The sequence below is a fragment of the Rhineura floridana genome, chromosome 6 (assembly GCF_030035675.1).
Source record: "Rhineura floridana isolate rRhiFlo1 chromosome 6, rRhiFlo1.hap2, whole genome shotgun sequence".
In the NCBI taxonomy this organism is placed as follows: Eukaryota; Metazoa; Chordata; class Lepidosauria; order Squamata; family Rhineuridae; genus Rhineura; species Rhineura floridana.
This window is the reverse complement of record NC_084485.1, coordinates 7903764-7924273: the sequence shown is the minus strand read 5'-3', so window position 1 is coordinate 7924273 and position 20510 is coordinate 7903764. Positions and strand designations below refer to the sequence as shown.

Genomic DNA, 20510 nt, shown 5'->3' with positions numbered 1-20510 from the left:
ATTAGACAGGCACCATCTCTGTTATCTTTTCGGTGCCTATTGAAAACCTTCCTCTTTCAACAAGCCTTTTAAGTTGAGACCTTATCCCAGGGCTCATCCAGACGACTGTATAATGTGTGACATGATCGCTTTGTGTATTCATTATTTTTCAGTCATCCATATGACAACGCACGCTTTTGCGCATTTTTGCGAGGATAAATCCGCTTTGGCATTACCGTGAAAAATGCAATTTGCTTTTTTAAACCGGTAATCATCCGCTGCAACATTAGGGGCTCGGATGCAATACCGTGGTTTATAGAGATGTAGGCGGTCCATGGGCGGACCTTGGGCGTGTCCCAGTACCCCTTCCGTCATTACCATCCAATAATGGATTTTCACTTGTGTGCGCATGTGCGCAAATGTGCTTGGAAAAGCCCGGGAAAACTGAACCAATCAGAGCCATGTACTTCCCAGATGTGAAAATGCGCATTTCCGCATTTGCGCAGAAGCAGGTACTGCAGTGCACTGGGGAAAGTTTGGGATAGGAAGCGCTGCGATGTAGCAAGCTCAGCGCAGTGGGAGGTGGCGGTGGCTACATTTTCCCCCCTTCTGGCAACATTGTTAACAAGCCAGGGCTTGGGGGAGTGGGATCTCTGCCTCCTCCCCTTGCACCCCCTCCCACCCAGCCCCCAGCAGCCTTTCCTAGCTAAGGAACCCCGCGAGGCTGCTGGATCCCTTCATTCTTGGGGGCTGGTGGTGGTGGTGCAAGTCCAGGGCCTCCCCTCCCCCCCTTTTGCACACACACACACACACACGCATGCACACATTTCCCTCTCCTCCCTCCGCTGCTGTTTCTGCCGGGCCTGGGGCTGATCCTTCCCTCCGGAACCTATTGCTCGCGCTTGGCCTTTGCGCTTGGACGCAAGAGCGCGAAGGGAGCGGCTGCAGCGATCACCTCTTTCCCCTCCTCCTCCTCCGTGTCCCCTCCCTTTCCAGAGTTTTGGACAGTCCCCATTAAAAATTGGTGCTGTTAGAAGGGGGGTGCTCCCCATTAACATGACACGTCCTTACTTGCTTGCAGTTCCATGAGAAATAAGTGGAATTGCCAGGCGTGTTTACCCCCAGTAAAATACATACGTTCAGTTTAGCGCAATATTGCAAATGAAAGCAATAATACAGCAATTATTGTCAGATAAGCAGTTTTATCAGAGGGAACACTTCAAAGTGGAGAAAGGGGAACGGATGTGTCCAACGCGTGCGTGTGTGCAAAAGGGGGGGAGGCCCTGGACTAGGCACCACCACCTGCAGCCCCCAAGAATTGAGGGATCCAGCAGCCATGCAGGGTTCCTTAGCTAAGAAAGGCTTTTGGGGGCTGGGTGGGAGGGGGTGCGAGGAGGGGAGGCGGAGGTCCCCGTCCCCCAAGCCCTGGCTTGTTAACAGTGTTGCCAGAAGGGGGGGAAATGTAGCCCCCTCCACCTCCTGCCGTGCTGAGCTTGCTCCATCACGGCACTTCCTGTCCCAAACCTTCCCCAGTGCAGCTGCTGTGAAGTAGCCTCCTCCACCACCACCCCGCAGGAGCCGAGGAAGCTCGGCATGGCTGGGGCGCTGCTCAGGCTCCTGCTGTTCCTGGGCTCCAAGGTGGCACAGGACCCTGTCCAGGCGCCCGTTGGGCTCCGGCTGTCCTGAACTGCACAAGGCAGAAATGTAATAGCTGTAAGTGGAGCTGTAAAAGAGCCAAAAACTTGGTGAACTCCATTACAGCCACTATTACCAAATCAACAGGAACTTCAAACTTTTGCGCCCTTACGTTCAAACGTTTTTTGCTACACCGTCTCGGGCACCAACAACCATAGACACTGGTGGTCTACCTTCCTGGATATGACACACAGTTCTGGAGAAATAGGTAGAATTGCCAGCCGTGTGTGCCTCCAAAGGCAAAAACACATACATTCGTTTTTGCGTATTATCGCAAATACAGGTAAAAATATATATATACAGCAATTGTTGGCATATAAGTACCTGGAGACACACACACACACACACCCTGCCGGCCCTGCTCCAGAGTGGCGAGCGGCAAGGAACTCCATTACAACCACAGGAAATTCAAACTTTCGTGCTCTTATTGTGCTTTGTTGCAAAGGTGGAGAGGAGCATATGTCATATTTTGTGGACCAATTGGCTGATAGGGGGAGTGTTATGGGCGGAGCTGGGAAAAAGCTAGAAGAAGTACGGGTCCTCTCGCTGCGTGTGCGGACACACAAAAAGTGTTTTTTTAAATTGAGAAAGAGCAAACAAACAGGCAAAGTGAGGACTGTCAGATGACAAACCGGATATGGAAAATATGGATTATCCCGCTCCATTTGGATGAGCCCCCAGTCTGCACCTGTGTTGGAATTGCTTTTTAAGATGTTTTTAAAGCTGTTTCTTTTAAAAAAATATATGTTTTTAACCTTTTTTTTTAAAGATGTCTTGAAAGCTTTTTTTAAAAAAATGTTTTTAAAGATGTTTTGTTTTAATGTATTTTACTGTCTGTTTTTATGATGTTTTAAAGTGTTTTTAGTGCGTTTGTTTGCCACCCTTGGCTCCTTCTGGGAAGAAGGACGGGATATAAATCAAATAATAAATAAATAACAATTGGTATTCATAGGTACACTGCCTCTGAGCAAGGAGGTTCCACTGAAAGACATACCATCTTCCACCAATCTGTGCAATCTCCCTTTAAACCCTCCTAAGTTTTCTGTGTGTTTTTATTTGGTGTGGGGTGTGGAGGAAGTTATTTTAATCAAGCAAATGGTGAGTGGTGGATAGATACATCCCTCTCCCCAGTTCTGCAGCTCTGATCCAAATCACGACCCCTCCCAGGCTGCATTTAATTTTTCAGAAAGCTTCAGAAGATCCAGTCTCAGTATCATATCTAGTTTGGCCTCTGCAATAGCAGAGATCCTCCGCCAGTCAGCGTAGCTGTAGACATCACTGGACTTGATCAGCCTTCCCTAACCTGGTATGCTCCAGACTTTTTGGACTACAGCTCCCTTCAGCCCCAGCTAGCGTGACTGTGCTGGCTGGGGCTGATGGCAGTTTATTTATTTATTTATTTATTAAAATTATATCCCGCCCTTCCTCCCAGAAGAAGCCCAGGGCTGCAAACAAAATGCTAAAAACTCTAAAACATCTTAAAAAGAGTTATTAAAATATATTACAACAAAACATCTTTAAAGCATTTTTCTTAAAAAAGCTTTTAAAACATCTTAAAAAGCAATCCCAACTCAGTAGAAGGCAACTTCATATATTCAAAGCCCACATGACTGGGAAGCCTCTTGGCTTGATCCCATGTGTGATCACCCTGTTTGTTCTCAAATGCATTTTATTATCGTTTCCATACCTGCATTTAGCTGTGGCATTAAGAGCCTCTGGGACTGAATTCTGCTGAGTTTAAAACACACACACACACACACACTAAACCCTCTGAGCAACTCAGCTTCTCCGATTTGAATACTGCCTGCTATCTGCCTCTTTTGAATATGCAAATGTTGGCGACTCTGTATTAGGGCTAGAATTTGCACTGCAACCCTCCCAACCTCTCAGGATGAGGAAGCAGCAGAAGGAGGCTCTTCTATGGAGGAGGATGGCCTCTTCCCCAGGGAAGCAAACATCAGGAAGGATGTGGGCAAAGCTTTGCTTAGCTTAGGGAAGTGGGCAAAGCTTTGCTTAGCTCAGAGCCACAAACCGTTTTCAGCCAGAGGGCTGCTTTACCTGTGGGCTGTGTACCTTTGTGGGCTTTGTTGTTGCTGTTATATGCCTTCAAGTCAATTATGACTCATGGCGCCCCTATGAATCAGTGACCTCCAATAGCATCTGTCATGAACCACCCTGTTCAGATCTTGTAAGTTCAGGTCTGTGGCTTCCTTTATGGAATCAATTCACCTCTTGTTGGTTAACGAGCAAAGTCAAGGAAGCTCTTAGAGGCAAAAAGTCTTCCTTCAGAAAATGGAAGTCTTGTCCGAATGAAGAAAATAAAAAAGAACACAAACTCTGGCAAAAGAAATGCAAGAAGACAATAAGGGATGCTAAAAAAGAATTTGAGGAGCACATTGCTAAGAACATAAAAACCAACAACAACAAAATCTATAAATACATTCAAAGCAGGAGACCATCTAGGGAGGCAATTGGACCCTTGGATGATAAAGGAGTCAAAGGTGTACTAAAGAACGATAACGAGATTGCAGAGAAGCTAAATGAATTCTTTGCATCTGTATTCACAGTGGAAGATATAGGGCAGATCCCTGAACCTGAACTAACATTTGCAGGAAGGGATTCTGAGGAACTGAGACAAATAGTGGTAACGAGAGAGGAAGTTCTAGGCTTAATGGACAATATAAAAACTGACAAATCACCAGGCCCGGATGGAATCCACCCGAGAGTTCTCAAAGAACTCAAATGTGAAATTGCTGATCTGCTAACTAAAATATGTAACTTGTCCCTCAGGTCCTCCTCCGTGCCTGAGGACTGGAAAGTGGCAAATGTAACGCCAATATTCAAAAAGTGATCCAGAGGGGATCCCGGAAATTACAGGCCAGTTAGCTTAACTTCTGTCCCTGGAAAACTGGTAGAAAGTATTATTAAAGCTAGATTAACCAAGCACATAGAAGAACAAGCCTTGCTGAAGCAGAGCCAGCATGGCTTCTGCAAGGGAAAGTCCTGTCTCAGTAACCTATTAGAATTCTTTGAGAGTGTCAACAAACATATAGATAGAGGTGATCCAGTGGACATAGTGTACTTAGACTTTCAAAAAGCGTTTGACAAGGTACCTCACCAAAGACTTCTGAGGAAGCTTAGCAGTCATGGAATAAGAGGAGAGGCCCTCTTGTGGATAAGGAATTGGTTAAGAAGCAAAAAGCAGAGAGTAGGAATAAACGGACAGTTCTCCCAATGGAGGGCTGTAGAAAGTGGAGTCCCTCAAGGATCGGTATTGGGACCTGTATTTTTCAACTTGTTCATTAATGACCTAGAATTAGGAGTGAGCAGTGAAGTGGCCAAGTTTGCTGACGACACTAAATTGTTCAGGGTTGTTAAAATAAAAAGGGATTGCGAAGAGCTCCAAAAAGACCTCTCCAAACTGAGTGAATGGGCGGAAAAATGGCAAATGCAATTCAATATAAACAAGTGTAAAATTATGCATATTGAATTTCACATATACGCTCATGGGGTCTGAATTGGTGGTGACCGACCAGGAGAGAGACCTCGGGGTTGTAGTGGACAGCACAATGAAAATGTCGACCCAGTGTGCGGCAGCTGTGAAAAAGGCAAATTCCATGCTAGGGATAATTAGGAAAGGTATTGAGAATAAAACAGCCGATATCATAATGCCGTTGTATAAATCTATGGTGCGGCCGCATTTGGAATACTGTGTACAGTTCTGGTCGCCTCATCTCAAAAAGGATATTATAGAGTTGGAGAAGGTTCAGAAGAGGGCAACCAGAATGATCAATGGATGGAGCGACTTCCTTATGAGGAAAGGTTACAGCATTTGGGGCTCTTTAGTTTAGAGAAAAGGCGGGTCAGAGGAGACATGATAGAAGTGTATAAAATTATGCATGGGATTGAGAAAGTGGATAGAGAAAAGTTCTTCTCCCTCTCTCATAATACTAGAACTCGTGGACATTCAAAGAAGCTGAATGTTGGAAGATTCAGGACAGACAAAAGGAAGTACTTCTTTACTCAGCACATAGTTAAACTATGGAATTTGCTCCCACAAGATGCGGTAATGGCCACTAGCTTGAATGGGTTTAAAAGAAGATCAGACAAATTCATGGAGGACAGGGCTATCAATGGCTACTAGCCATGATGGCTGTGCTCTGCCACCCTAGTCAGAGGCAGCATGCTTCTGAAAACCAGTTGCCGGAAGCCTCAGGAGGGGAGAGTGTTCTTGCACTCGGGTCCTGCTTGCAGGCTTCCCCCAGGCACCTGGTTGGCCACTGTGACAACAGGATGCTGGACTAGATGGGCCACTGGCCTGATCCAGCAGGCTCTTCTTATGTTCTTATGATAACCTCAGTTTCATCATTTTAGCTTCTAGTGATAGTTCTGGTTTAATTTGTTCTAACACCCAATTATTTGTCTTTTTTGCGATTCCATGCTATGTGCAAAGCGCTCCTCCGATACCATGTTTCAAATTAGTTGATTTTTCTCTTATTCGCCTTTTTCACTGTCCAACTTTCACATCCATACATAGAGATCGGGAATACCATGGTCTCAATGATCCTGACTTTAGTGTTCAGTGATACATCTTTGCATTTGAGGACCTTTTCTATTTCTCTCACAGCTGCCCTCCCCAGTCCTAGCCTTCTTCTCATTTCTTGACTGTTGTCTCCATTTTGGTTAATGACTGTGCCAAGGTATTGATAATCCTTGACAAGTTCAATGTCCTCGTTGTTTTACACAAACTCGCACACCGCTCTCTATCCTCCATCCTGGCAAGAGACACGATCCAAGCTCAACAGCACATCCTAGCCAGGCAAGGACACTCAAGGAGGGCGAGAAGTGGGATCAGTGGGGGGGGTGGCTTGGTGAGAGTTCCAAGGGTCAGACAGAGGGGCCTGGGGGCTGCATTTGGCCCCCTGGCCTGAGGTTCTCCACCCCTGGTTTACCTATTTTGCCTCTGGCACAATTCAAATTACACTGAGGCTAACCAAAATTCTGCTGAGAATCTGTGTGTGGGGCTGCCCTTGGCTCTTTTATAAAGCAATTATTGTCCGAATGCTTTCCACGGGTTGGAAACGATGCTGGCAGCTGACCAGAGAAAAAATGCCCCAGCCTTCTCTTGTGTCTTTAATACTTTAATACTGTAAATCATTGGATTATCCTCATGTGCTCTATAAGGAGCTCCCTCCGAAAAGTGTCCAGAAATGACTGTTAATTCAAAATGCAGTGGCCAGATTGTTAACTGGTGTGCATCATTCAGAGCACAGAATATTGTCTTCCCAGGCTGCCTGCTTGTTTCCAGGCTCAAGTCAGAGTTCTGGTATTGATCTTTAAAGCCTTTAATATTCATCTGGGACCAGAATAGCTAATGGACCACCTTCACTAGGGTTGCCAGGTTCAGCGCCTGAGACTGACCCTGTATCTTTAGGAGAAGAGAAAGTCAGCCAAGTGCAGGGGTTCTTGCAACACTGTAATGGGAAAAATCACAAGGTGGAATTCTCCCTTCCCGCTGCACAACTTGTAGAGATACAGTTGCCAGGCCCGGCCTCCAAGAGGTCTTCTGTATCATTAAAAGTTGTGGAGGGGGCGAAGGAGAATTCCACCTTGTGGTTTTTCCCATTACAGAGTTGCAAGAACACCTGCACTTGGCTGACTTTCTCTTCTCCTAAAGATACAGGATCAGTCTCAGGCTAAGAACCTGGCAACCCTACTGAGGACTGTGTATGTGTGTCTTTTTTAAAGTGAAGTCTTTTTACTTTCTCTTCTCCTAAAGATACAGGATCAGTCTCAGGCCCTGAGCCTGGCAACCCTAACTTTCACTCATGTAAACTTGCCTCCATGCTCCAGTTAATGTGAGAGAGGCTTTGGTCCATATTTCCCCACTGCTGGAAGCATGCCAGGTATGTGGGTGAGCGGACCTACATTGCAGGGCAGTCTTCCTGGGGAGGCCCTGTCCTCCCACCCCAAACCCTCATTCCTTGCTTTTTGGTAAGCATCAAAGATGGCTTTTGCAAAAACTGGAGTTCTAGGCTGTGAGCACACTTGTCGCCAGAGGAAAGCATTCCCATTAGCCACACCTGGAGGGGGAACGTTGATCTACTGATCAGCTGCAAAACCTCTCTGAAGCTGACTTTTTTTTATAAAAAAAAGCACTCCAGCTGATCTGACCAGAGTTTTAGAGTAAAAAGGGGCAAGAGTTGACTAGCATTTTCAGAAAAGAGAAGGGGAGGCATGCTGGACCCTGCAGAATATTGAATGTGTTTCTAACCCTCGTCTGTTTTCTTGCTTGTATTTTAACTGTTAATTTGAAATAGGGGGTGATGTTTAATGAATACAAAAAACTGCAGTAGGTTAACAGTAACTCCTTTGGTTGTTTAAAAGCGACTATATACAACAGTCTTAACAAACTCATTAATGGAAACCCTTCTTGCACTTCAGTCCTAGTTTTATGCTGTAGGCACCCTACTCGCTTCAACAGCAGCAAGAATGGTTTCTCCTGCTGCGTTTTGAAGCTACTCTGCTAGCTACACCTCCCTTCCCCACTGCTGCCTTCAGACCTTTCAGGATTGCCCACAGCAAAGCGTTGGACCAGTTGCTGTCTCTGCCTGCGTCTGCAGCAAAGTGTTTCCATTGGCCACACCTGGAAGACAAACGGGTTGATCTACCAATCAGTTGTGAAATCTGTCTGAAGCTAATTTTTAAAAAAACGAAACACACTCAAGCTGCTCCCTTCAGATTTACAGTAAAAAGGGGGAGGGTCTGACTAGCGTCGTGTGACCCCATTTTCAGAAGAGAGAGGTGGAAATGCACTGGAACCAGCACAACAGTGAGCGCATCTCTAACACTAGTTTTACTTGCTGTGCCATACTATATAAAGCACTGTCTGTCTGTTCAGAGTCACGTTTTACCTCAGGTGGGGAACCCTTTTCAGCATGAAGGCCACATTTCCTAATGGGAAGCTTTGCAGGAGCTGCATGCCAATGGCAGGCATGTCCAGAGGCAAAAGAAGACGTGGCCAGAGGCAAAAGGCCAAAAGTGGATGAAGCCAGAAGTGGAGGAAGAATGCAGCTCTTTGTACTGTTACTTTCATTCCAAGCATGCAATAAGCAGAAGTTTACACACACTCCTCCAGCCTTTATTGGGGGAGGCTGCAGATCAGCGTGAGAGATGAGTGTGGCCTAGGCAGAGGGGGATGTGGCCTGAGGAGGAGACATGGTGTGGGGAGAGTCCCAAGGGCCAGACAGAAAGGCCTGAAGGGCCACGTTCAACCCCCAGCCTGAGGCCCCCTGTCAGACCCCCACCTGCGGGTCTGGTCTGGTAATGGATCTCTCCCACTGGCCCCAGCACAGGTACCTCACGATCCCACTACTAGGCACCACCACCTGACACTCTGTAATGCAATACTACCCTGAGAGTGTGCCTTAGTCTCCTCCACAAATTGCTAAGTAGTGTCTGGGTGCACTTACAGGCCACACACCCCCTGTATCCCTCAGCCATTAAAGATGACAGCCCTGGGTTGCTTTGGATACCTGCTGCTGTTACACTATCACTTCCCTGCTGCCACCATTGATACTGTTCCCGGCTTTAGTATTTGCTCTGCCCACCCTTCTGGTCTGCAATATCCCAGCCCAGGATCAGGCGTGTTGTTAAACCAAAGCTATTTATTTAATAACACAAGGAATAAACAAGATTACTTTAAGTTCAGTCAACATGCGTGTGGTTACATATAATAGTTTTCTCTTTCTATCTCTTAGTCCCAAAACCTGCATCACTACCCGCCTAAACATAAATCCACCTCTCCAAAACCCAGAACAACAACTACCTGGCCAACCATCATTCTCTCATTTATACCTTCAACCACCCAGACGCTCAGCCAATCACAACTCAGCATTCTTCAACATTCCAGCACATGTACTCCCCCCTCCCAACTCTCTCTACTTGCCATATTTACCCTACAAAACCCACACTTACCACAAATACTGTACAAATATAACTGGGGCATCACACACCCCACCTGTGATTTTAAAACTTTGATTTTTAAAATAATTTTCTTGTTGTAGGTTGTATGTTACGTATTCTGGAAGTGAAGACAGAAATGTTTGTCAACAACTGGAACCAACTTTTATGTATATGTAACAGCATTTGGCCACATTATCTCTCTTCCCCTCCCCCTGCTTGTCCTTGCCTATTTCTGTTTCTTTCTCATTATCTGCTTTAGATTGGAAGCTGTCTGGGAGCAGGGCTTTAGCTGTGTTGTAACTGTGTTGCCAGTGTAACTGTGTAAAATGCCATGTACACTAACAGTGCAGTATTAATAAATGTGTAGACATCAGCAGGCAAAGCTCTTCACATCATGGAAATAAGCCACATTATCCACTAATGACTGAACTAAAATTTGGCAACCTTCTTTAGAATTTCTGTTTCTAACGGCCCATCCAGATAGCAGTAGAGATGCTGCCTTGCCCACTGTGCCCACCCCGGTCATGGCTTTAACAGCCATGCAGCAGGTAGAAATTCAACAGGTGGATCCTCCATTTTACAACAATAAGGAAAGATGCATCCATTAGATTTCTGCCTCTCACAGGCACAGGAATAAAGGTGGCAGGTATAGAAGGCAATTTTCCAACTGAAAGCCATAGCATGGCTGGGTAGTGTTCAGCTCTGCCAGGTATGCAAATTGCCCTGCCTTTGCTCAGCCAGGTGGATACGGTTGCCATATTTTTCTCTAGCTCTGCTCCTGTGCAGGGAAGAGCCATAGCCGAGTGGCTGATCCCAGATCCTTGTTTACCTGGAGATGCCAGTCTCATGTAGCAGGGCTAGGAAAGACTCCTGCCTTAAACCTTGGAGGGCCACAAAATAGATCAGGGGTTCTCAAAGGGTGGTCCTTGAGGTTCATGTAAGGTGGTCCCCAGTGGCAACTCTATTTTATTTAATTATTTTGTTTGTCATTCTCTTGATTGCTTCTTTTATTTCTTACTGTATTTGATTGTATTAAAATTTGAATTCCATATATATTTTTTTAAATACTTTAGCATAAAGAACAGTGCATTACAATGGCTAACCAACAGGCAGAAAAATCATTAGGTGACCCGCAGCAATTTTCAAGCAGTCCTGGGGTCGGGGAGAAATAGTTTGGGAATATATAAGATTGAGTTAGACAGACCAGCTTCACATGTCCATGTATGGCCAGATGTGCCTTTAGCAGCAGCCTGCCACACAGAAATGAAGCAGGCAGAGTTCTTGTGGTCACAAAAGCGTTATTGGGCCACTTAATAAAGGCACAGGAACAGGGCCAGGAGAAAAAGGGGACGCCCCAGTGATGATGCCTCCTGCTCAGTTGTCCTGCCAACTCCGTTTCCCTGAGGACTCCCGCATGGGCAAAAATCCCTGGTGCATTTGGCTCTCCTCCCTTAACTCATGCTCATACATTTCCTGTAGGGGAATTCCACTTGGCCAGGAAAGGTGGGCATATCCTGTCCGAGGTGCTGGCAATCTGTTCTGGCCCAGCTCCACATGTCGGTGAAAGGGCACAGTAAGTGTCTGAAAGGGAAATCCCACAGGTGTGAGCAGAAGAATTGCAGGAAGAGCAGAAGAGGCATAGGGAAGTAATGAGGAAAAGGAAACTGTCGCAAACTGGACTTTTAGGGAGATTCCTTTGTTGTTGTTTTGTTCTTGTAAGTTTCTTTTCGAAGTTTCTGTGCAGAAACCTGACTCTGCGCTTTTGCCCATGCATGGCGAGAGCTTCCTCCCAACTGCATTTTACAGTGCAATCCTACACACATCTCTACTCAACCAGACATTTCAAGTACATGGCTTCTTCTGAAGAATCCTGGGAACTGTGGCTTGTTAACGGGGCTGGGAATTGTAGCTCTGTGAGGGGCAAACTACAGTTCCCAAAATACTTGGGGGGGGGAGGGAGGGAAGCCATGTGTTTGAAATGTACAGTGTGGATGTGACCCAAATCCCAATGAGTTCGATGGGACTTACCCTGAGAAAGTAGGCATAAGATTGTAGTCGAAGCCTCTGTGTACGTAAATTAGAGTTGCCAGCCTTGGATCGTAGCGTGTGTTCTGATCATTCCTTCCGATAGCAGATGCAGGGACTGGAGCCAAAAGGAAACTGCTGAGAAGTTCAGCATGCTGAGTGGAACCCTGAAGTTTGAGAAGTGGAAAAAAAAACTCTTAAGGCAGGTGTGGGGAAACAGATGTTGCTGAACTACAACTCCTATCGGCCCCAGTGGGAATGGTCAACAGCCAGGGAAATTAAGAGTTGTAGTTCAGCAACATCTGAAGGGTCAAGGTTCCCCACACCTGCCCTAAGGGAACAAAAAACAACCCAAGTACTGAGCATGCTCACTGGCCACAAAATGTTGAGCATTAGTTGGAAAACTGGAAAACGGAGTGAGGGAAGAAATGGAGTGTCCGACGAATGGGCAAGTGAGTCCGTTTCCGGTTCTCATTTTTCCAGCATTAAGTTACTTACTTAAGAATATTTCTAAGTGATTATATAAAACAATAGAACTCAAATATACAGTAAAACCGTCAAAATAAACTACTAAAAATGACAACAGGAAGTAGAAAAATAAAATACAGCTCTACAAAAAGAAAGGGGGCAGAGTCCAGCTTTTCATGATCAGGGAAAGCTGGGGGGGTATGTCTTTGAAAGATGTCTGAAGCAGGTGACCGATGTTGCTTCCCAAACGGTGGCAGGGGGGGCAGCATTCCAAAGAAGCAGGGAAGCAGAGGAAAAACCCTTTCATGAGTCACCCGCCTCTCTCCAACACAGCAAGCCTCAGCAGGCAACGTTTCTCAGGAAGTTGTAGGTGGCTCCGTCCAGACCTCCTCTGCTCTCCTCAGATGGCCCCAGGCAGCCCGCTAAGTTTCAGGGCAGCCCTGTGCTACCTCTAGCTCCTCACTTCCTTGCAAAACATTGGGTCACCACATTTCTGCATACATTTGCAAAAACGTTTTAAAAATATATCCACATGACAATTTGTACACATTTTAATATACATCTCTTCCAAGTATACGTATCTTTTGCTTCCAGTTTTGCCTAGTTATATGCATTGTTTGCAATCAATTTCCCCCCTAATAGAGTGTGTTTTTATATGTTGTTTTCACTCGTTTTTGCATGCACTTTTCACCAGTATACCGATGTTTGTATGTGTGTGAATTCTTTCTTTTGGTGAACTGCATCACAAAATGTGGGCAAGTGTAGATTTCAAAGGGTAGCTGTGTTTTGGTTCTCACAATGATTCAGGAAGCATAAATGCGGTAGGTTTGCATTGAAACGAGAACTGAATTAATCCCATCCCCTATTCCTGAAATGTATTGCACAAATATGCTATTGGGCTTATTTGTTGCCCCAATTCTCTGGTCTCTGTTTTTGGAAAACCATTGTATTGTCTGTATTTTTGCCTTTTAAAATGCTGGTGGTGTGATTTCCTTGAGTTGTCAGTCATCAGAGTCCCTCATAGGGTTGCCAGGTTCAGGGCCTGAGACTGATCCTGTATCTTTAGGAGAAGAGAAAGTCAGCCAAGTGCAGGCGTTCTTGCAAGACTGTAATGGGAAAAACCACAAAGTGGAATTCTCCCTGCCCCCTGCATGACTTTTAAAGATACAGAAGACCTCTTGGTTGCCAGGCCCGGCCTCTTTAAAAGTTGTGCAGGGGGAAGGGAGAATTCCACCTGCTGGTTTTGCCCATTACGGTGTTGCAAGAACCCCTGCACTTAGCTGACTTTCTCTTCTCCTAAAGATACAGGACCAGTATCAGGCCATGAACCTGGCAAGCCTAGTCCCTCAGCCCACTTTCTCTTCAGATCTGTAGATGTTACATCTCTTTATGTGTGTATCTTGTCTGTGTTGCGCACGCATGGAAATGCCTGCACATGAGCATGGGAGCATCATATAGTGCACAGCCTGCCATTGAACACACTACAACTGCTGAGGTTGATTTTGAAGTCACAGTGACCTGCTGTGGGACAATTATGCTTTCCTGGTATATCTTTAACCAAAATAACAATTGACAATCTAATAAATAAATAGTATACTCTTTGCCCATCCACAGACACAATGATTATAACTGAAGGCTAGGTTGTTGTAAAGGACAGTCAGACAGTGCATGTGAAGCACTTGGGATGCTTTCAAAGCTATGCTAAGTATATTATATAAAAATGTGCCTTCATTAGACAAATTCCCAGAAATAGCTTTGTTTCAGTTCACATATTGTTTTGGAAAGTGCAAATTTGGTAGATTCACCTTTAAATGAGAACTGGATCTAATTCCTCCCCTATAACGATTATAAACACACCTATTCTATTCAGGATTATTTCACAAGCCTCACCTCTCCTACAATGACCTGTCTTCTGCAGATTTAAATGCTAAGAGGCCAATTGTTATTTTGGTTAAAGATATACCAGGAAAGCATAATTGTCCCACAGCAGGTCACTGTGACTTCAAAATCAACCTCAGCAGTTGTAGTGTGTTCAATGGCAGGCAATGTTCAACCTGGCAACCCTAAGAGGTGGTAGGTGTGTGTGCGTGTGTGTACCTCTGACTTTTTGCATACCTGAAAGACCATCTTATCTCTTATATACCCAGTCGATCACTGCGCTCTGCAGGTGAGGGGCTCCTGCAGATACCATCTTATCAGGAGGTCTGTTCTGCACAACATAGGAAGCAAACCTTTAGTTTAGTGGCACCTGCCCTTGGGAATTCCCTCCCCTTAAATATTAGTCAGGCTCCATCCCTGTTATCTTTTGGGCACCTTCTGAAGACTTTCAAGAAGCCTTTTAAGTAGAGACCTTATCCCAGTCTGAATCTGTTTTGGAATTGCTTTTTAAGATGTTTTAAAGATTTTTAAAAGTTGTTTTGTTTTAATATATTTAAGGTCTTTTGTTTTTAAGATGTTTTAGAGTGTTTTTAGTGTTTTGTTTGCCACCCTGGGCTCCTTATGGGAGAAAGGACAGGATATAAATTTAATAAATGATGATGATGATGACAACAGCTGGAATGTGGCCTATTTTACAAAAGGTAAAAGCAACAACTATTGTTGCACCCACTTTTTGCCTCTGGCCCTGCCTGCCAGTGGCATTATTATTATTTTATTATTATTAACATTTATACCCCGCCTTTCTTTCCATGAGAGAAACCCAAGGCAGCTTACATATGGTTCCCAGGTGGTCTCCCATCCAGGCACTGACCAGACCTGACCCTGCATAGCTTCAGCAACGAGCTGGCCTTATGTGCCTTCAGACCATAGCCCGGCATGTGGTACCTGGAAGGTTGTCCACAAGGGAATGCAACCCCTTGAGCTGAAAAGGGCTGCCCACCCTTCTAACAATTACACTCCCACAAATAATTCTAACCGCCCACCCCTAGCAATACTGCAGCTGCAGAATTAGCCGGCTCCTAGGTTTGGTGTCCACCAAATCAAATGCCAAAAAGATCTTGAGAACTTTGAGACAATGCTGATAGGAACCACCCAGCTCAGAATGAAACTGCCCAGGCTGGGTACAGAGAAATGGTGGGGAAAGCAGCTGTTCAGTCAGCCTCTGACAGATGCTGTGGATAGGCTATATTTGGCATGCTCAACCCTGGGGGAATCATAGAATCATAGAATAGTAGAGTTGGAAGGGGCCTATAAGGCCATCAAGTCCAACCCCCTGCTCATTGCAGGAATCCAAATCAAAGCATTCCTTTCATTTGCAGCAGGGTGGGGAGGAAGGGACCTATTGGCCAATATATGCTCCCACAGTGAGTGGTAGGGATGTGCAGTGAAGTACAGTGGGTGGTAGGGATGTGCTAGAATTCTGCCCAATTTGGATTTGGTACCAAATTTTCCATTAATTTGCTTATTATCAATAGCTGAGGATCAGATTTTAATGTAGTGAATTTCCGCAGCTATTTTTGAAAATGGACTTTTTTAAAAAAAAAAACCTGCCTGTAAAACATCAATTGAAAATGATAATTTATCGATATTTCCTTGAAAAATTATGTCCTTCAAAATATCGAGATTTTAAAAGGAAATATCAATAATTCCTTGAAAATACCAATATTTCCTTTAAAATATTGATATTAATATGATACTTTTTCCAAGCAAAAACATGTGGATTGGTAAAAGCAGTGGCTAATGGATAAAGAAGAAACTCAAATTAATGTAGCCTGTTAGGTCAATGGAGTGCTTTTGAACCGGCCCTGGTCAATGGATCCCATCCCTAGTGGGTGTCCTGTTCAGAGCGGGATTCACAAGGCTGAGACGCAGGTGCAATCAGATCTTGTTTTATTAAAGTAATGGATACATCAAAAGCGGTACGCTTCATAGAAATCTCTAAGCTAGCTCACTAGAATTCCCTAACTGCACTCTAGACATGCTCTGCAACGCATGAAGAAAGTTCACTCAGCAACTCAACCCAGAGAGCTGCAGTCTTAAGTAGGGAAAGTTTTAGATAGTAATCTCTGACTCCTTTGCAAGTCCTGCCTCTGTCCTGTCCGCTTCTCGCGGTGTCAAGAGCGGGGTGACAGGGTGTGTGCCTCCAACAGCTCATCCGAAAGAACCGTCTCCTTAGCAACCGGATCGAGGTCAGGGGGCGGTGACGCGCTCAGGGCATCTCGAGAACCACTTGGTAAAGGGGGAGTCAACGCCCCCTCTGGACCACCTTCCAACGGCTCCTCCGACCTGTCTGGGGGCAGCGTGCTCTCCGCTTCCGAGACCGCACCATCTGTGGGAACTGGCCTGGAGTCAAACTCACTCCCCTCCCAAGGTCTTGCTCAGACTCAACAATTCCTTGGTCTTCCGCGCCTTCTGACAGCTGGGAAACCTGGAACTCATGTCTCTCCCCCAGGCCCTCGTGGGGAAGCGGAGGCTCAACAGTGGGTGATGATGCAGAGGAGGGTCATAATTACAGCAGCCCCACTGCTGTGGAATTCTCTCTGTGTAAGAACATAGGAAGATCCCTATTGGATCCGGTCAAAGGCCCCTCTAGTCCAGCATCCTGTTCTCACAATGGCCAACCAGGGGCCCCAATAGAAAGCTCACAAGCAGGACCTGAGTGCAACAGCAACTTTCCCTACCTGTGATTTCAGAGGTAGAATATAGGTATCATAGTTAGTAGCAAATACACAAGCGATAAAACAGTTAAAACATCTAAAAGCATAAAACATAATTCCAATATGAACGCAGACTGGGATAAGGTCTCTACTTAAAAGGCATGTTGAAAGAGGAAGGTCTTCAGTAGGCACTGAAAAGACAACAGAGATGGCGCCTTTTAATATTTAAAGGGAAGAGATTCCAAAGGGTAGATGGAAAACACTAAAGGTCTGTTTCCTATGTTGTGCGGAACAGACCTCCTAATGAGATGGTATCTGCAGGAGGCCCTCACCTGCAGAGTTCAGTGATTGACTTGGTATATAAGGGGTGAGATGATCTTTTAGGTATCCTGGCCTCAAACTATATCGGGCTTTATACAATACCAGCACCTTGACCTTAGCCAAGTAGCTAATTGGCAGTCACTGCAGTTCTTTTCGGCAGCGATGTAATATTATAGTGATATTCCACCTCAGGGAGCAGATGAGCTGCCACATTTTGTACCAGCTGCAGCTTCTGGGCCAACCTCAAGGGCAGCCCCACAAAGAGCTCATTGCAGTAATCCAACCTGGGGGAGGGACTACCCGCACATGTGATCAAGCTACCCCGATCCAGAAATGGCTGAAAGTGGTAAAAAGCAACCCTAGCCACTGAAGTCACCTGGGCCTCTAGTGACAGAGATGGATTCTGACGCATGCCTGAGGAGCACCAATTCTACAATAAATACCTTTCTGGAAGCAGATCTTGCTGGGTGCAAATCAGGCAGCACCAAGAGCTACCAGGATAAAGATACTGATTGATTGATTGATTGCATTTGTATACCACCCCATAGCCGAAGCTCTCTGGGAGGTTTACAACAATTAAAAACATTAAAACAAATATACAAATGTAAAAAAACATTTTTAAAAAGCAATTAATATATATATATATAAAATCCAGCAAATACTTGCATCTTTGCTTTGCTCCTTCCTCGTTAACATTTAGACTTCAGGTTGAGGGGGCCTTGTGGCCTTCAAAGAGGCTTCTGGTTGGCCACTATGGAGAAACAGTGGCTTTCTCATGAAAGTACATTCACCTTTTCTATTATCTTTTTGGAATCTGTTGAAGACTTTCCAGAAGCCTTCCATGTGGAGTTTTTTTTTTTATCCCAGTCAGTATTTGTATTGCATTTGAAATTGTTTTTATATGTGCAAGGTTTTATATGCAGTTGTTTAACTGATTATACATACGTAATTACTTTAGACATGTTTTTATTTTATTGTGAAATTACTTTGAGATGTCTCACAGGAAACAATTCATACATGAAGTTAATAATCATAATAATCAAGTGCTGCTTCTTGTTCTGGTATTGGATTGCTTCATTTATTTTCAGTGACCTTATCCTGGGCTGAATGTTACTTATTGCAATTTTATTGTTATTTATTCCTACTGCAGCCTGTATTATTCTTGTGGCGACTGTGCTTTGATCGAATGTTGTGATTTTACATCAACCTTACCTAGAGCTTGGCAAAGTTACTTTTTCGAACTATAACTCCCATCAGCCCAATCCAGTGGCCATGCTAGCTGGGGCTGATGGGAGTTGTAGGTCCTTACCCTACCTGGTGCCCTCCAAGCGCTGTTGGGCTTCAGGTCCCAAGAGCCTGCAGCCAACATGGCCAATTAGCCAATCAGGTCTTGCTTGCAGGCTACCCATGAGTACTCCTTGGCCACTGTGAAAACAGGATGCTGGTATACTGTAGATGGTCCTTTCTCACCTGGAAGGGCACTTCTGACAATGGGAACTGTAGTCCGGCAACACCTAGAGGGCCACAGATCCCCAACCTTGGTCTAAATCAGTCTTCACCAACCTGGTGCCCTCCAGATGTTTTGCACTGCAACTGCTCAAAAGGTCTGGGTCGATGTAGTCCAAATGATCTGGAGGAAACTAGGTTGGTGAAGGCTGCTCTAGATGGCCCTTTGTTGTGATCCAGCAGGGCTGCTTTTGCGCTCATTACAGCGGAGGAAATTGATGACAGAAATGCCTGGGGATGCGGCCTCTCCCAATTAAACAGTCAGTGGAGACTGGTGGCTCTGATGTCAGTGGGACAGTGACTCCCCTCTGGGTTTTAGTCCAAACTTGCAAGGAGCTGTCCAAGGTTGCAAAGGTGACAGAGGAATTGACAGCTTGCAATTTATAACTATCCTGGGATGGGAAACCGGTCTATATTAAATGTTGAATCATCAAAACAATGCATTGTGTAACCAGCCAGTGAGCAAACTAAATGCTTCATTGATTCCTTCAGAGCCATAAAAAGCACACTTTCACATTTAGATTGTCATAAATTAGCACATTTTTTATTGTCGCCTGCCTCACTTCTAAAATACCAAGGATGTTCATAATTTCAAAATTCAGTGCATGCTAGGAAACATGGTGGTATCTTGTATCCCCTCTTCAGAAAGGCATTAAAAAGCATTCAAAACACAAGAAGAGGTCTCCTACGTCAGACTACCCATCTAGTCCAACATCCTGTTCTCACAGTGTGCAGTCAGATGCCTATGGGAATCCTCCATGGAGTACAAGAGTGAAACAGCCTGCTCTGTTCTAGACCAATATATTTGGAAAGCTTCACAAAGGTGATCCAGTTCCATTCTCCTGCTGTGATGAATAATCCACTAGAATCAGTCACTCATAAGTAGAGATGGGAGAGAAATTAGACTCACTTCACATTTAAAGCCAAATCTATCCAATTCACACTTACTGAAACACAGCGATCCTTCAAAATTCACACTTACCCAAATTTTGCAATGCAGCTCCCCAACCAAACAATGTTTTTTTAAAATGCATTACATTAGGATAAATTGTTTGCAAAAATGTGTACATTAGGACTACACACAAAAATGTGTTTATTAGGAGAAATTAAATGCTGACAAATTTTCATGAGGAATATTTTTTAAAAATAAAAATCACTACAGAAATGTGGGGAGCTGGATTTTAGATTAGAAAATGAGAAACTGGGAGAATCATAAGAACATAAGAAGAGCCTGCTGGATCAGGCCAGTGGCCCATCTAGTCCAGCATCCTGTTCTCACAGTGGCCAACCAGGTGCCTGGGGGAAGCCCGCAAGCAGGACTCGAGTTCAAGAACACTCTCCCCTTCTGAGGCTTCCGGCAACTGGTTTTCAGAAGTATGCTGCCTCTGACTAGGGTGGCAGAGCACAGCGATCACGGCTAGTAGCCATTGATAGCCCTGTCCTCCATGAATTTGTCTAATCTTCTTTTAAAGCCATCCAAGCTGGTGGCCATTACTGCATCTTGTGGGAGCAAATTCCATCGTTTAACTATGCGCTGAGTAAAGAAGTACTTCCTTTTGTCTGTCCTGAATCTTCCAACATTCAGCTTCTTTGAATGTCCACGAGTTCTAGTATTATGAGAGAGGGAGAAGAACTTTTCTCTATCCACTTTCTCAATGCCATGCATAATTTTATACACTTCTATCATGTCTCCTCTGACCCGCCTTTTCTCTAAACTAAAAAGCCCCAAATGCTGCAACCTTTCCTCGTAAGGGAGTCGCTCCGTCCCCTTGATCATTCTGGTTGTCCTCTTCTGAACCTTTTCCAACTCTAGAATATCCTTTCTGAGATGAGGCGACCAGAACTGTACACAGTATTCCAAATGCGGCCGCACCATAGATTTATACAAAGGCATTATGATATCGGCTGTTTTATTTTCAATACCTTTCCTAATTATCGCTAGCATGGAATTTATCT

General features: G+C 44.9%; 1 protein-coding gene across 1 annotated transcript in view; it reads right to left on the bottom strand.

Annotated features, from left to right (window-relative positions):
• The window catches only part of LOC133387020 (tyrosine-protein phosphatase non-receptor type substrate 1-like), a 170534-nt gene extending 158710 nt beyond the window's left edge, over positions 1-11824 (bottom strand). The window contains exon 1 of the mRNA XM_061630914.1: positions 11668-11824. The gene's annotated coding sequence lies outside the window, so the exon portion shown is untranslated. The remainder of the gene's footprint in view (positions 1-11667) is intronic.
• Between the last annotated feature and the right edge of the window lie 8686 nt (positions 11825-20510).